General features: G+C 32.9%; 1 long non-coding RNA gene across 1 annotated transcript in view; it reads right to left on the reverse strand.

The window, feature by feature from the left end:
• Positions 1 to 5,348: 5,348 nt before the first annotated feature.
• LOC146998449 (uncharacterized) overlaps positions 5,349 to 16,320 on the reverse strand; it is a 102,189-nt gene continuing 91,217 nt past the window's right edge. Inside the window, exon 2 of the long non-coding RNA XR_015039305.1 lies at positions 5,349 to 5,786. This is a non-coding gene — a long non-coding RNA (uncharacterized LOC146998449). The remainder of the gene's footprint in view (positions 5,787 to 16,320) is intronic.

A 16,320-nucleotide genomic window follows, 5' to 3' on the forward strand; every position in this document is an offset into this window, starting at 1 on the left:
TGTCGATACTCAGTGAAACTTGATTAGTTGTCTTTATACTGTGCGTAACTAAGTGAAATGCATTCTACAAGTAGTTCAAGTAAATGGGATCTATAATAAATTTTCATAACATGATCGCATGCATAACCGAACGGGCAATATGAGATGAATCTGAAAGATTGTTGCCACCAGCAGTCTTTCGAATAACGTGATGAAACATGGTGTATATTTCGGCAATAAAACTCTGTGTTTTAATGGACATGAATAATTTTAAATATCTTCATCGTTTCCGAGACTTATTTTTATTAAAATCTTAATCGAGGTTATTTAAAGATATACTTTGTATTTTTTGGAAATACTTAGTTGCCTATGAAATACAATCAAATGTTTTATAAATAATTTGTTGCCCTATTTTAGCCTATGCTAGGCGGCAATGTAATTTTTAAATGGTTTGTGGCCTAAACTCATGATTAAAAAGAAATTTCTATTATATATAGTTTGTACCAAATTTAGACAATTTTAAGAAAAATTAATTTCCTTACATGAATAGTATCACGTGATTTTTTTAAACATAACAACACTGCTTAATGCTTTAATCTACAAGGTCTGAGGGCGGGAACAAATGTACAACTTGCAACATTAGATAACAAATGTACAACAACAACATTAAAAAACTATATATAGAAATTGAAAGAAATTATTAACTGCACGCAGAGGGTTAAATGATGTAGAAATAATTATTTTATACCAAGCATGCAATGTCTTACTTGAGATTATAATTCACCTGAAAAGTTGTCAGTCCCTTCACTGACAGAAAATCTTGTGGGTTCTGCATTTTTATTTTTAAAATCCCTCCCTTCTGAAGACTTTTGAGAGAATTCCCCATCACCAAGATATTCCTGCACCTATGTATTAGATGAACTGACACTGATCTGTAAAGTTTCAAGCTATAGCTTGTTACTTTAAAATAGGTGCTTCAAGGTTACAGCGAACCTCCTCTTTTGAGATCAACACCAAATAGAAGGAATTAGGGAATTAAAACATTAGAGAAATCGGTCTTTTTTCGTTACGATGATTATGAGAAAAGGTTTGGGATAATATGGTCTTGAACACCCTATTATAACATAACAAACTATAGCAGGTCTTGTGAACTTCGAGATGTTCTCAGCAAGGCCTTAGGCATCGAGCTGATAATTGCGAATATAAGGTAAAACTTCTAACTTTAATTTTTATCAATTTAGTTATTTTGCCTTCTTGACTTGAAAATAATAATTTCCTTATAAATAAAGCTTTTCCCAGTGCGTCGTTTCTAAATTAATCGAGCTTACAAGGTTATTGCATATCGTAGCAAAAATGAAACTGAAATCTTTAACTAAAGTTTAACTAAAACTTTAACTAAAGCAATAGTAATAAAGTGATAATATATCTCTGTAGTGAGAAATTAATTAATATCAGCATTCTTATTCTAATGTCATTACTGATTTTCAATCATCTCACAATTGCCTCTGCACAGCTAACAAGTTGGGAGGCACTTCTGTTCTTTACCGTATATGTATATATATAATTCTGAAATACTAAGAGCACGTTTTCAGCCAGTCTAGCTATATATGTTTTCAAGAATGCAATGTACCAAATACAAAAGCACATCAAGTATAGCCATGACTGAATATTCCTTTTAACCCAGATTTCATCATCATTAGCATTTTCTATATCAGACTCGAAACGTTTCATCATATCCATGAAATATTTTTTAAAACTGGAGGCGTAGTAGGTGGGTAAAGATAAAGCAAGTTTAACTACTCCTTTTTTCCTTGTTAGCTAAATATTTTAAGAAAGTAACATAAGTAAATAGGAGCAATAAGCGGCTGTTCCTGAAATCGTTGTTCCTGGCTATCGATATCAATAAAATCTTGAAACGTGTTTTAAGCAACCAGCGTTAGCAATTAGCAGGACAGAAGTAATGCGACGCATTCAGAATAAAAGCCTAGGGCAAAAATGGTTATGGCTCCCAAATGAATTAATTTCGATTTCTATGTACCGTGAATGACTAATTAATAACTCTCTAAAATTATTATTGGCTGAAGTTGTTTGCGTCAAAACTTTATGTAGATTCATTTGATGGCTATTAATTTCGAAATGACGCAATTTAGAGAAGTTTATTATAGACAACTGCTATTTTTAAAACAGAAATGAGAAATATTCAGTTTAAAATGAAGAGTTAATAGACTATTGCAAATAAAAGTTAGAATTTTGATCTTACACGTGCATGATGTTGGTTTATCTTATTTTCATTCTAACCCATATGCTATTTGAGTGGCATTACCGAATAAATTGCTTCCAGATATTTTCCAGGGACCTCGAAGAAATTTAATTTTAGCAAACTTTAGGACTGATAATAATATTTTATTTTTATATTTAAGCTTTGATTTTAGTTTTTGACTATACAAACATTTCTTTTCCTTAGCTGTTTGTAAATTTTTATCATTTTCTATTCCAAGATATTTCTGTTCTAATTAATTGAAGGACCACTTTTAATTAACAGAGCAATTAAACTTCGCTTTTAATAATTAGTTTCTTGGTTTGCAAGTTTCAGACTTAGGTGCAATGGAAAAGTGACACTTTAGATGATCTTTCAAATCACAGCACCATCAAACTGACATCGCGTCTGTACCTTTATACGCAACATTTTCAAAAATATTCTTCCTTCGCTTGAGTGCATGGGAAACGATAATATCGTAAACATTTCAGAAGGTCACTTAGTAACTGCTAAAAAGAAAACGAAGTGGTGAGTTTATTTGTTTTGACATCTTTATTCTTTCACTTATTCTTTTCCATTCTCCCTGTCTCAGTCAAAACTGAAAACTTTGTTCCCGCTCAGAAAGCTGAGATTTATGCCACTATTTTCCCACAGGCGTTGTTAAAATTCTGGATAGCCTAGTACTGAGGACAGATGTTTTTATTTTTCATTTTATTCTGAAACTAAAACTCTGATAGAGCAGTAAATTTAAGCAGCCTTCCTGATTCATTATAATTTAAAACATATTTTCGAGCGGAGAATAATAAAATAGTTTACGAGCAGTTTTATTGCGCGTTAAGAAAACACGTTTCTCGTTTTACGTGTAAACAGAACTTAAAATTTTAAAAAGGTTACATTATGTTGAACTAGAATTAAATGACATAAAGCAAATTTTAAGATTTTCTGGCTTTCATTAGCTTGTAGTGTGCCTAAGCTTTAGAAAAAAATCGCTCCATTTGTTTTACATAAATAGACGCATGAGATCCTACTACTTTTAGCTTAGATTCTTTTCTTTACCTCATCGAATGTAAGAAATTGAAAAGAAAATGTGTACCGAGTTGAAAACTTGGAGGAAGACTATTTTAAGATGATTGTGATAATAGTAATAATACAGGGTGTCTCATATTGAATGGGACAAAAACAATAGCATAGTTCAAATTCTGTAATTGATTCATTAAGCCAAAACAAATTAATTCTGAAACTACAATAATACAAGTTTTATCTGGCAACAGTGAAACATTTTCCGATTACGAAATCGCAGCTAGAGGCACTGTCAATCAAAATGGCACCCCCATGCAGGAGAAAGCGAACTGGGTTTTTGGAATATGCCAAAACCTCAACGTGTATGGCTGGTCAAAGACATTTTCGCACGAAGTGTGGTAAAGAACCACCGCATCGTCAAACATCGAACGTTGGGAGGAGCAATTTCAGGACACTGTCTGCTTGTGTAAGAAAACCAGCCCAGGAATAACAGAAACCAAAACGAAGTGGTTGAAAAAATTCGTGAAACGTTTTTACGAAGTACCACAAAATCAACGCATCGTGCGAGTTCTGAATTCAATGTGCCTTATGTAATAGTTTGCCATGTGCTGCGAAAACGTCTAGAGTTCTAGCCATACACGTTTCAGATGATGCAGATGTTAAAAACTTCCGACAAATCATTGCATGCAAATTTCTGTAAGATAAGCTGAAGGTAGATGGTTGCCAAACAGACTTGTGTTTACGGATGAAGTCATTTTTCATGTTTCTGGCAAAGTTAATCGCCATAATTTATGATTAGGGGCACGAAAAATTCACATGCCATAATGGAACACGAGCGTGATTCACCAAAGGTGAACGCTTTCTGCGTCCTGCTCAACAGTTGCGTTTTAGGTCCTTTTTACCTTCGTGGAGAAATCGATTAAATGGCGCATTTACCAAGATATGCTATCCCAGTAGTTGCTGAGAGTGGCTTCATCTGCAGCATGATGGTGTTTCAGAGCATCCGGCATAAAAATGCACGCCAGTTCCTGAACAATAGTCTACCCCATTGCTGGCCGTGCTGGGTCAAACGATATGCCATTCCATTGGTGGCCCCAAAGATCCCCAGATCTAACCCCTTGTGACTTTTTCCTATGAGGTTTTATTTAAGACAAAGTGTTTGTGCCTCCCCTTCGCCAGGACTTACAGCAAATGAAGTAGCGGATAACTGACGTGTTCGAATCTTTAATAAAGGATGTTGTATCCCGAGTATGGCAGGAACTGGAACGTTGCACAGATATCTGCCGTGTCGCCGGAGGGGCACACAATAGAACATCTACAGAAACTTGGATAACTAGTTTCATCGAAAATTAATTTATCAAAATAAAATAATTTCAGTTTTCTTTTTGCGACACAGGTACGCTTTCTTTTTGCGACATTTGATAAAATATTTCTTGACAAGATTGCTTTCTTGAATAATGTGTTCCAATTTTTTTTTCCCTTTCAAAAATTCATAAGAACTCTTTCGCTAGAAGAGCTCCATTTGTTTTACATAAATAGACGCATGAGATCCTACTACTTTTAGCTTAGATTCTTTTCTTTACCTCATCGAATGTAAGAAATTGAAAAGAAAATGTGTACCGAGTTGAAAACTTGGAGGAAGACTATTTTAAGAAGACATTTAATCAGTTATATGTTTTGCAAATATAAAGCATATATGTTTTCTCATTATTATCACATTAATATGTCACATTTCAACTCCTGGATAACGCATATAACATGATTTATCAGATGATAATGATATAATTGAAGATAAAATATAATAAACCCAGACCAGATACAATAAAATCAATCAATAGAGAGCTATTTAAAAAAACGAAAAGAGAGAGACGATCCTTCGAACATATAAGCTGAACAAAACTAAACTACAATTAAAGTAAAATACGGGTATTTTTCTACAAAGTGGTTCAGAACTTGCAGAACAAACATCAAATTTCTGTAAAGGCACCGTAACCGACATTTTTCTATAGGAATATATGGCTGCAAGTGGTGAGTTTATGCCCAGACACACACACAAAAAAATAAATAAATAAATAAAATAAAATAAAAAAGATACGCAAAGGAACATTAATTTATTCACAGCATGGTTGATAAACGTTGCTTTACACCAATATTTACAATTGCTCAAAAATTGCGTCCATGAACAGAGCAATACATGCTTAGCAGCGCTGATGAAATAGTTGACGAGCAGTTCCAAATATGCCAGATAATTTTACACGGCCAGTAAAATGTTGGCAAGCTATTTACTGCCCGCTGTAACGAGTCTCTCCATCGATAAGGCCAACTGCATACTATTACTGATGGTTAAATAAATGTAAGCTATTATTTTAAATATTGCTGTAATGAAACACTTTTCAGCAATGCTAAGTAAACATTCATGTGTCTTAATTCACGTTTCCTGTCATGTCTTATTTCTTGCGTTGGCCTCAACATGTTACTTGTGCCCGTTTCAACTCATCAGTATAACAGGGCTTCTTCTAGACACAGAAACCTGAAAAATGGAATATAAGAATGCAATGAAGTTAGTCTAATGTATATAATGAAATTTTATACTTTCGACAAATTTCAATAATTACAAGTTATTTGCATCTATCTCTAACTAAAATGTTTTACAGACATCATTTCATTGAACAAACTTCTTCATTAAATGAACAGCTGTAACTTTCAATAAGCAATCGAATTGCTATTGAAACTTGTCTTATCTGTCTTAGCCAATCAGAAAAAGTTCATAAATTTTATCACCAAAGAGCACAAGACTGCATCTATTTTTCCCATGGCTCTTGAGCACCATGCAGCTGACAATAAGAATTTGCCGACTTTCGTTGTTAGAACATAGAGAGTACAGTGTCTCAAGTGGAAAAAAGGAAAACATGAGACTTGTGTGATTTCTGAAAGTGACATGAAAATTTTAATCATAATCATATTTAACTGAAATTATAACGTGTTTTCTCTTGAAGTATTCGCTTTTCAGTGTTTATCTAATATTAAATATTTCCTTAAAAGTCAAAATAAAATTCCAAGATAAAATATTGATAAATATAAGATAAATATAATTCCCATTGTTGTATTAAAGAAATATTTTGTTTCTAAATTTTATTTTCCATTTCTTGCCATATATGTTCGATAAAGGTTAAATGCGGAAGCTGAGTAGTACTATTGCATAGGATCACTATCTTGGTAGATTTCAGAATTATTTTACAAAACCAAGATTTTGCGAAGATCAGATTTCATTTTAAAATATCCATGTGTTTGTACTGATTTATTATACTATAAATTTACTTTTAAGATCGCATTTTCAGAGAGCGGTATACATTAGTTACATCATAACTCTATCTCCGCTGTTTTCTACCGCTAACTCTTAACTTCATTTTTCGAAATTTTTATTTGAATTCTTTGTATCATAAAATTTGGCAAAAAAAGGTTAAATTAACATTTCTCGTCAAGTAGTTCTATATTTTATCATACAAAATTTTTATTTATCGTGCATTTTGAGAAAGAGTGTTAATATTAAAGATAATAAATAGCAAGAATAATCAGCAAAATATACGTAAATTTGTAGCAATATAATATAGTTTCGAAGGTTATATAGAACCTTCTTCTTTAGCTTCAGGAGTGATAATTATGACCAAACAATTTGTCCTTATCATCATTTTCACTTCTGCAGCTGAAAACTATTTGTAAGGTTATTGTTTGAAATTAATCAGTCATTATGATTTAAATCTTTACTAAATTTACCCCTTCCCTTTATTCATCAGAATACATATTAATTTAGATCGCATTTAAGTTGAGGTTTCTGCACTGTAAGATAAACGAGTTTCTGCCTCTTGCGGTCACAACTGCCAGCTCTGGTAAATTTTGTATTTCTTCGGCTTTGCGTTATTGCTGCCGACATTTAAATACGTATGCCGGTTAGAATTTTTAGAAGCAGTTTAGATTTAAATAAAATTGTGTAGTCTGTGACTACTAGTATACGTTTTAAATTTGAATTTTACTGTTACCTTAGTTTCATCGAAACAAGTGGTGATTAATTTTGTTAACCACGAGAAGTGCCTTTATGTTCAAGTTCTGTTTTATTAAAATGTTTTGTTTAAACTTTTCCAAGTCTTTGTTGTCTTTTCAGACACTGCGGTAATTCCCTGTATGACTGTTCAGAGTTTGGATCTAATATATGCTCTCAAAGCAAGTCAAATTTAACTTTCGAAATTTTAGCACTGCATATTTACGCATGTTAAGGTGATTCTTGTTGCTAATTACTGTATTTAACATTTGTTTTTATTTTTTTCATGTCTGCGATTTTATCGTCATGCTATGATTTGTAGGAGCTTTATTTTTTACCACGATGTTTTTAAAGTACGAATTATTGAACGGCTTTATTTTCGACGACGGTATTTTGTATCACGATGTTTTAGAACTGCGATGTTTTCTCTTTGCTTTCTTTTTTCCCACTACGTTTTGTATCACGATGTTTTCGCCATGCGTTGTTTTTCCGGGACATTTTCGTCCGCGATGTTTTCGGCGGACATGGAGAAAATAGACACTTTATATAACGTTTATAGAACATGATATGTATGAAAAAATAATCATAATAAATCTTCTTTCCTAATAAAATTCAAACACAATCTAAATCAAATGTTGAACTTGAATAAACATCTACATTAATATCAAACTGCATGCTCTCGTATATGTTCGACCTAAACAAAGTGCAATGAAGACGTCGAAAATTCTCTTAAAATAGACTGCAGTGCTTATACATGAAGTTATAACATGAAGTTTGATCGACGAACACAAAGATAAATTTTTTTCTCAATAAACTGTGATTTTGATTTAAGATCAAGACCGTGGAAATGGAAGAACATGCGTGTTAACGTAATTTGCGTGCTTTTTCTGAACCTGAATGTCACAGGAAATGTAAAAGAACGCATACACTGAAATCAAAGTATTCTGTCTTAAATTTTATGCTAAGTCTTAAATATGAAAAGCATGTCCTGTCTTAAATATGGTATTTTCTCTTACATGTTATTGTCTGAAATACAATATTCTCTCTTAAATGTGATACCATGTTTTGTCTGAAATATGATGAATCTACACTCATGTCCATAAATTAAGCATAATTCGGAGTCACGCGGAAATCGAACTCTAAAATAAATAAATCACCTGTAAAATCACTATACACATCTTCAAGAATCATATGCAAATTTCAAGAAGTAACCAGATGACACCGATGGTACGTCACAATGACAAGAGTGTAAGAGAGTGATATATAAGGAATACAGGCAAAGAGGTAAAATTATTCGCAGGCGCTTTATAAGCATTTCAGTGCAATAACCGAATAGTTATGACACAAAGGACGCATCTGAATGATTTTTTACGTGGTAGAATTATCGGCCGTCTGGAATGTGGGTGTACCCAACTGGAAGTATCAGACGAACTTGGAATTGCCCAGAGTGTCATCTTCAGGCTTTGGCAAAGATTCCAAGATGATGGTAATGTGAGTAGACGTTACAGTCGCCCCAGAGTTACAACGCCGAATGAGGACCGGTATTTGGCAGTTACTGCCAAAAGAAAGAGGCGGAGCACAGCCTCAGACCTGTCTCGTCAGCTCTCTTCAGCCACTGATACGACAATTTCAAGGCAGACCGTGTACCGACGCTTAGGGCAGATTGGTTTATATGCTCGTAGACCTGTCAGATGCGTTCCACTTACTGCAACTCACTGTCGCCTGCGGTTAGCCTGGAGTAGAGAGCATGCATTGTGGACACCGCAACCGTGGGTTTGTGTGATGCTTTCCGACGAGTCCAGGTTTAGCTTGCAGTCTGATTCTCGCCGGACTTTCATATGGAGAGTTCAGGTACCCGTTACCACCAAGAAAACATCATTGAACGACACCGTTACGGTGATGCAAGAGTGCTCGTTTGTGGTGGAATTATTCTGGGTTCCAGAACTGACCTGCATGTTCAAATTGGAACCATGATAAGCCAAATCTATCGGGACGTCATTCTGGAACAACATGTACGTTTGTTTCGGGGCGCCATGGGCGCACAATTTGTATTTATGGATGACAACGCCCGTCCTCACCGTGCAAACATCGTAAGCAAATACCTTCAATCGAGGATATCACCCGTATGGACTGACCAGCATTCTCACCGGACTTGAATCCAGTAGAGCACGTGTGGGAGATGCTTGGCCGACGAGTTGCAGTCCGTCAACCTCCTCCTACATGTCTACCGGAACTTCGGAGAGCATTGCTTTTTGAGTGGTGTAATATCCCCCAAGATCAGATCGATAATTTGGTACTCATCATGCCTAGGCGTTGTACGGACTGCATTGCATCGTCTGGGAGACATACAATGTATTAACAATCATACCAACCATGTAATATTGGTTTTCTGTAAATAGTTTTTTTTTTTTTTTTTTTGTAATTTGCTCCAGGGAGAAAAAATCGCTATTTTTTTTAAATCATATCAAACATATAGCATCTTTTTTTTGCTCTTTACCTTTTGTTTAATAAATAAGCTTTACAAATAAGGCAAATTTGGATCTGATCAAATAAGGTAAGTCTTTCCCTGATTTTGCATTATCCTTAATTTATGGACATGAGTGTAAACACAGACATGCACATTTCTTTGTTACTACTCTATAAACAATGTGATGAACATGCATGCCAGCATCAAAACATGTGTTCTTCTTCAATAACGTGTTACTTGCATCTACGAACAACATGATCGGCATGAATTCTGCTTATTAACAGTGTAACATATTTTGCAGTATTTAACAAAATTACAGGTGATCTTCTTAGTAAAACATAAATTTTATTTTTAGTTTACGGAGACAGATAATTTGAGTACAGTCTTTAATTTACAAAATTTTCATACATCTACTACTGGTAAAACGTTTAGAATTACAATTTTAAACAATTTCTTAAGTTACTGAGCAAAGATTACATGATACAAATATGGCGTTGACACTCCGATATTAAATATATTTATTTGCTAAATAATAAAATAATACAACATCAACATGCATATTCCTAATGATCTGAAAAGTATTAATGTGAAAAGATGTATAAGTAATCATAGGTGAAGCAGATCATTGTCGTCGTTGGATCGGTGGACATTTGGGTCAGTTATTTAAACTTTAAAGAAGAAGAAACCCAGGGATGGTAATCTGAGAATTCCTTACCTCTCTACCCTTTCTATTAACTTATCCGTAGAATTCATGGACTCGACCAGTTATAAGTTTCGTAATTGACAACTTCATATTTATTAGAGCTATTTACAAACTTCAATAATTATTTTCAGACAATTTCTTATTAAAGCAAAAAAATAATTTTACAAACAATTGGCAGATAAAAACTTAATAATAATTCAAAATAAAAATATATACATATAAATTGACATTCATGCCGCACAAAAATATATAGTAGAACAAAATAAATAAAACTTTATATTATACAAAAAACAAACTCTCTCTCTATATATATATGTGTGTGTGTGTGTGTGAATTTACAGTACCTTTCTGAATCTTTATTCTCAAAACTTTGAGTTCAAACTACTACCATTCCAACTTCGACATTTATTCCAGTATTCCATTTGGCTATTATTCACATTAACGTTATTTTTATTGCTTAATCGACAAAACTATGCTAACGTGGGGATTTTTAAAATGCCTTTTCTTCAAAGCTTTGCCTTTCAATTTGAAAATACGAGGCCGAAGGAAAGTGATCCCCAGACAGTCGCAAATAAAATTGTTTTAAAGATTCCATTTCTATGCCAACGAAGAATTTTAGTGAAGCAAGTAAAAGTTTATATATGCTCCAAGTTTCAAAAAGTTCGAATGTTCTAAGTCTTTTAAAAACTGGAATTCTAAGTCTTTGAGCACATAACATTTAAAAACTATTCAAAGTCCGGATCAGGATGCCAATGAATAGGAAAAGGACGATGAGTATAAAAAAGCAAATCGAATTGATTATAATTAGAAATGATTTCCCATTTTCACCAATCACAATGAATCTTAAGGCATTTCCTGTTTATTATGATGGCTTAAGAGGATAAAGTTTAGACCTTTAGATTTCACGGGACCAAAAAAATCATCCTTTTTATTATATTTCTGTTTTTAAGCTAATAAAAAAAGAACAAGGCTCAAAATACACTGTATGAAACAGAAACATTTAAGTTCTTAATGGAAGGAATGCATATACTTGTTTTCTTATTGAAAATAAGAAAGCGGTTTTTTTAAAAATTTTGTTTAAAGCATGAAAAGTCCTTTTCTGTAATAATAGCGGCAAACAGATGATTTCTATATTTATGTTTAGTGCATATACAAGAAAAAAATTGTTTTTATGAAAAATAATGTAAATGTAATAATGTGTTTACGTAAATACACTGTCTCACAAAAGTGACCCTGCGTTTCTGATTTCCGAAAAAAATGTCAAGCAGTTTAAATGATTTAAATTAAAATTATAAAACATGGTTTCCTTCGAAACATGCAATCTTTCTTCTATTTACATTAAATACGTTTTTTTTTTTTTTTTTTTTTTCTTTTAAATAAAATATAGCGTTCAAAATAATTTGTTTCCTCTTTGAACGGGAAAATCGTATCACAAATATAATGATTAATTCTATCAAGCAAAATAAATAGACAAATAAAAATTCTTCAACCCCCTTTTTTTGTGCTTATTTCGATTATTATCAGTTTTCAAAAATCTGAATTAATCTTTCTGACATGAATTCAGTAAGTTGTCTCATTACTTTTAGGCTATTTTTCTCTACTTGTTTTGACTTACTAGTTTCACTTGTTCGTTTAAAGAAATATTTGGTTCTTTTTAATTTTACACCCCATTTCTTAACAAATAGTTTTATATTCCATTTCTTGCCAAATGTTCGATAGGATTTATATCTGGAAGTTAAGGGCTACATTGATTATTCCAGAGACATTGAAACTCACCTAGCACCACAGACTCAAAACAGTAGGCTTAGGATCAGTATCTTAGCAGAAATTTTGAACCAATCTACAGCTTCAGTTTTTGTACCAATATTTTTAAATTTTAACTTAAAATATCAGGATATTCATCTTCATCCATTATAATATCAAGATTATGGCCTTTAAAGAGTGATATTCGCTTATATATCATAAATTTCTCTCCTCTATTTCCTACTTATCGGTAATTGCTTTAGTCTTTCCTTGAATATCTAATATTCTTTTGAATAAAATTCCATAACTGTTCGCTAAAACTTCATAAGAAAATTAAATTAGCTCAATTAAATTTATTTTTCATTAAATATTTCAATAACTTATTAATAATTGTTAATTTCATTAACTTATTTCAATATTCAGAACTCATCATGAGTTTGAATAATTTTTTTTTAATTGAAAACTATATTTTCTGTTGTTTCAGTGACACAAACCTTCTAGCTTGCTATCTAACTGTTAAATCTAGCATATCGTAATATGCTAGATTTAACAGTTAGATAGAACGTTTGGCGGAACCTAATGGATTTACTCCAATACAGTTTGAAACTGTTGTAACAACAGTATTGTCTTTCCAACGTAAAATTATTACACCAAATGACATGTCTTTCGTATAGCACCTCTTTCTTTTTCTTCTCAAATTTTTAACAGCTTCAACCGGATAGTTTACAGTCTTGTTTTCTCTGCCTGTACCTATAACCGCAAACCCAGAATTTGACAACTCCTCAACGAGCTCTGTGGAAGTAAAGTAATTGTTTATTACTATCGTAAATGGATATTTGAATATTTGCTTCATTTAAGGTTAAGTATCTGAAATAATTGATCAAAGTTTTCCAGTAAACTACAATTAGAGTTTTTTGTATACAAGAAATAATATAAATCCTATTTTCCTCTCAATAATATGCGTAATCTGAAAAAAAAGTTACATGTCAAGTAAAAATTAAAAATTGATTTTTTGACAATTTTACGAATATGTTTTCTGTACACACAAATCTATTTTAGCAAACTGAATAATTTAAATATTTGTATAAAATAATAGTAATTAGAGAGTAGATTTTGAAATATTATCGCATAAAACATGCATATTTCGAATAAAAATGCGTTTAGGTTGTAGAGACATTAGGATTTTTGGAAGCAGGCAAGATGAAAAATATGCAACGCCTTCGCCGGAAATCGAACTACGGACCTCTGGAATACGTGCCCAGCGTGCAGTCCACCACACCACCAAGGCATGCCAAGAAAGCGGGATAAATACATTGTAAGGTTATTGATAAGAGAGTAAAATCTTTTAGGCTTAATGCTCTCACAAATGCTAAGTGTCCCATAAATAGGACACCAAAGATTAAACGTAATTACACAAAAATGATATTGTTATTTTTGCAAAATAACATTGTAGAAGTCTTTTGTGATCTATTTCAGCAAATCGCTTTTAATGTTTTTAAATTTTGTGAATAAGATGTTTGCAAAAAGTACTTACTTCCTGTGGCTACCCATGATGTGTCAATGTTGGAATGTTTCCTATAAAAATAACTTGTTCTAAAATACTTTTAATGTCCATCTAGTGGTTCCATCTTTCGCTAATAGTAAGACCAACCCTTAGGCGTATGCTGATTAAAGGATATAAGCAGTACAATATTTCCTAAACAATAATTTCCAAGCGGCCCATATTTTAGCCACTGGGCATAAATGGGTTAATAAAACATATGGCAAAAATCATATAGTATTATAGCACACTCGTATATTACATTATAGTACCCTTGTTAGTCCAAAGGGGCAATTTGCCCAGAGGGACTATTAATTTCGTTTTGGCATTTTGCCTTGAAATGTCGGTTCACTTTTCAAATTGTTGCCACCAAATATTAGAACGCTGTATTATATTTAAGGAAATTAAATAATGAAGAATCTTTATAAATGTATGTGTATTTCTCGCATTGTGATAAAACAACGATACCTTGAGACATCAAATTTTGAATAACATACGTTTCCATCCGAATATGGATATCTGGACGCCCCAATTTGGAATTTGTTTTATTATCTATTTCATGTTTTGTAAAACTTTAACTAATTTTTCAAGTGTATTTTTGTTTTTCTGCGTTGGGTGTGCTGTATTAACCACAAGACCAATATTATCGGCCAGAAGGGTTGCAGCAAAAAAAAAAAAAAAATTGTATTTAAACAAAACAATCTGCGTAAAATAGTCGTTAGGACGCGAACTAGCTGAAGATGCTCTATAAAATTCAAGAGAATGTCATCAAGAGTGCTGGCAGCAGCAAGTCAGGGCAGAGTGACCAATGCTAAACATTAATTTCTCCCCGCTGCACTGCAGGGCGTATATTCGTGGTGTGCATGCTTCTTTTTTAATTGTCATTCAGTACTACCTAAAATGGCAGAACTAAAGAAACTCCTTGTTGAAGATAGGAAACGACAATTTTAGTCCAAGTGGCAGGAAAGTTAGTTTTTTGTTAAATATAACAGAAAACCACAGTGTTTTATCTGTTCTCAAGTCTTAAGCGTTTCGAAGGGGTATAATATGCGTAATGCACTATACTAGATTGCATAAATCAAAATACGACCAATACCACGGAAGTATCAAAAGTGCGTTTAATTATTTGATTCTGAAATTAACTAGGCAGTAGAATATCTTTCAGCAGTCATCAAACACTGCTGGTTTGAAGGCATCTTTTGAGATATGTTTAGAGCTAGCTAAAAGTAAAATGTCTTTTAGGGATTGCGGCTGACTAAAAGATGTGCTGTAAAAATGGCGTCTTCATTTGGAGGTAATAAAATGGCTAAAAAGTTTGAAACACTGTTCTTATCTCATCAAATAGTATGTAGAACAGAGTTTCAGGTGCTCTCAAGGTCATTTTCCAAAACTTTGTATTTTACTCTATAGCTCTAGATGAGAGCGCAGATATACCTGACATCAGCCAGCTCCTTATCTTTGTCATAACAATAAACGAAGAATTTGAAATTCATGAAGAACTGTTGGAATTAAAACCATTAGAAACCAATACCAAAGGTAGTGACATATTCAACGCACTGGATAATGTCATTTCTAAATATAGAGATTTTAGGAAGTGCTCTGGTATTGCAAAAGATGGAGATAAAACAATGGTTGGTCATAGAACTCGTTAGTTGGTCTGTGTAAAGAAAAAGGCACAAATTGTTTGTTTTTCTTATTGCATTATCCACCAGGAAGCTAACAATTATAAGGCTCAGTGAGATAATGAAAACTGTTGTAAGTACTGTAAATTTAATAAAAGGAGGCAATAAAGCCCAGAGACACGGAGCATTTATTGCATTCCTGGACAGTTTGAAGCTGAGTATGTGACATTTCATTGAACTCGAAATGCGCTGGCTAAGTGCTGGAAATTGCCTGCAACAGTTTTTGGGGTTGAGGAAAAAAATTCTTGCTTTTCTCTTAAAAAAAATAAAACATTGGACGTGAGTATCAAGAAAAACTGAAAGAAATACTTAAATACTCTTGCTTTCTTGATAGAATTGATATCCCATCTAAATGCTTTAAACCTGAAACTACAAGGCAAAATGAAAATATCCTAGCTTTACGGACATATTGAGGGCATCCATAAAAAACCTGATGCAAATTGCACTAAGGGCAGATAATACAGCACACATCTCTTCTTGTTAACAGATGAAATAAGAAAAAGAAAATTACACACATTTTAGTATGTTTCATTAAATAATCATTGACATTGTAAGGTATATTTTTAATTTTATAACAGTTGTTTTAATTTCAAAGACCTTTCTTATAAATTTTTGTTTCCACTTACAACTCCCTAACAGAATGAGATTTTAGAATCGCGTTGAATGCAAATGAGTTAGAAGAAGTATTTAAGTAAGGTTCAACTAACTTCAATAAAGAGTGCTAGGAATCCTTAGTAGCGCTTGTTTGCCTTCGGGCTAAGTCACTCTTGAAGCTGTTACGCTCAGCCGTATCATTTCGTGCCTTTTTATATTTGAGGGCTAGTTTCAATTTAAGGGCCAAATACGTTAGGTAATTGTGTTTAGCTTCGTCTAAGTCTCTTTTAGTTAGTTAT

Source organism: Stegodyphus dumicola, chromosome 2 (assembly GCF_044657685.1).
Source record: "Stegodyphus dumicola isolate Sdum_Otavi_A_Nest chromosome 2, ASM4465768v1".
In the NCBI taxonomy this organism is placed as follows: Eukaryota; Metazoa; Arthropoda; class Arachnida; order Araneae; family Eresidae; genus Stegodyphus; species Stegodyphus dumicola.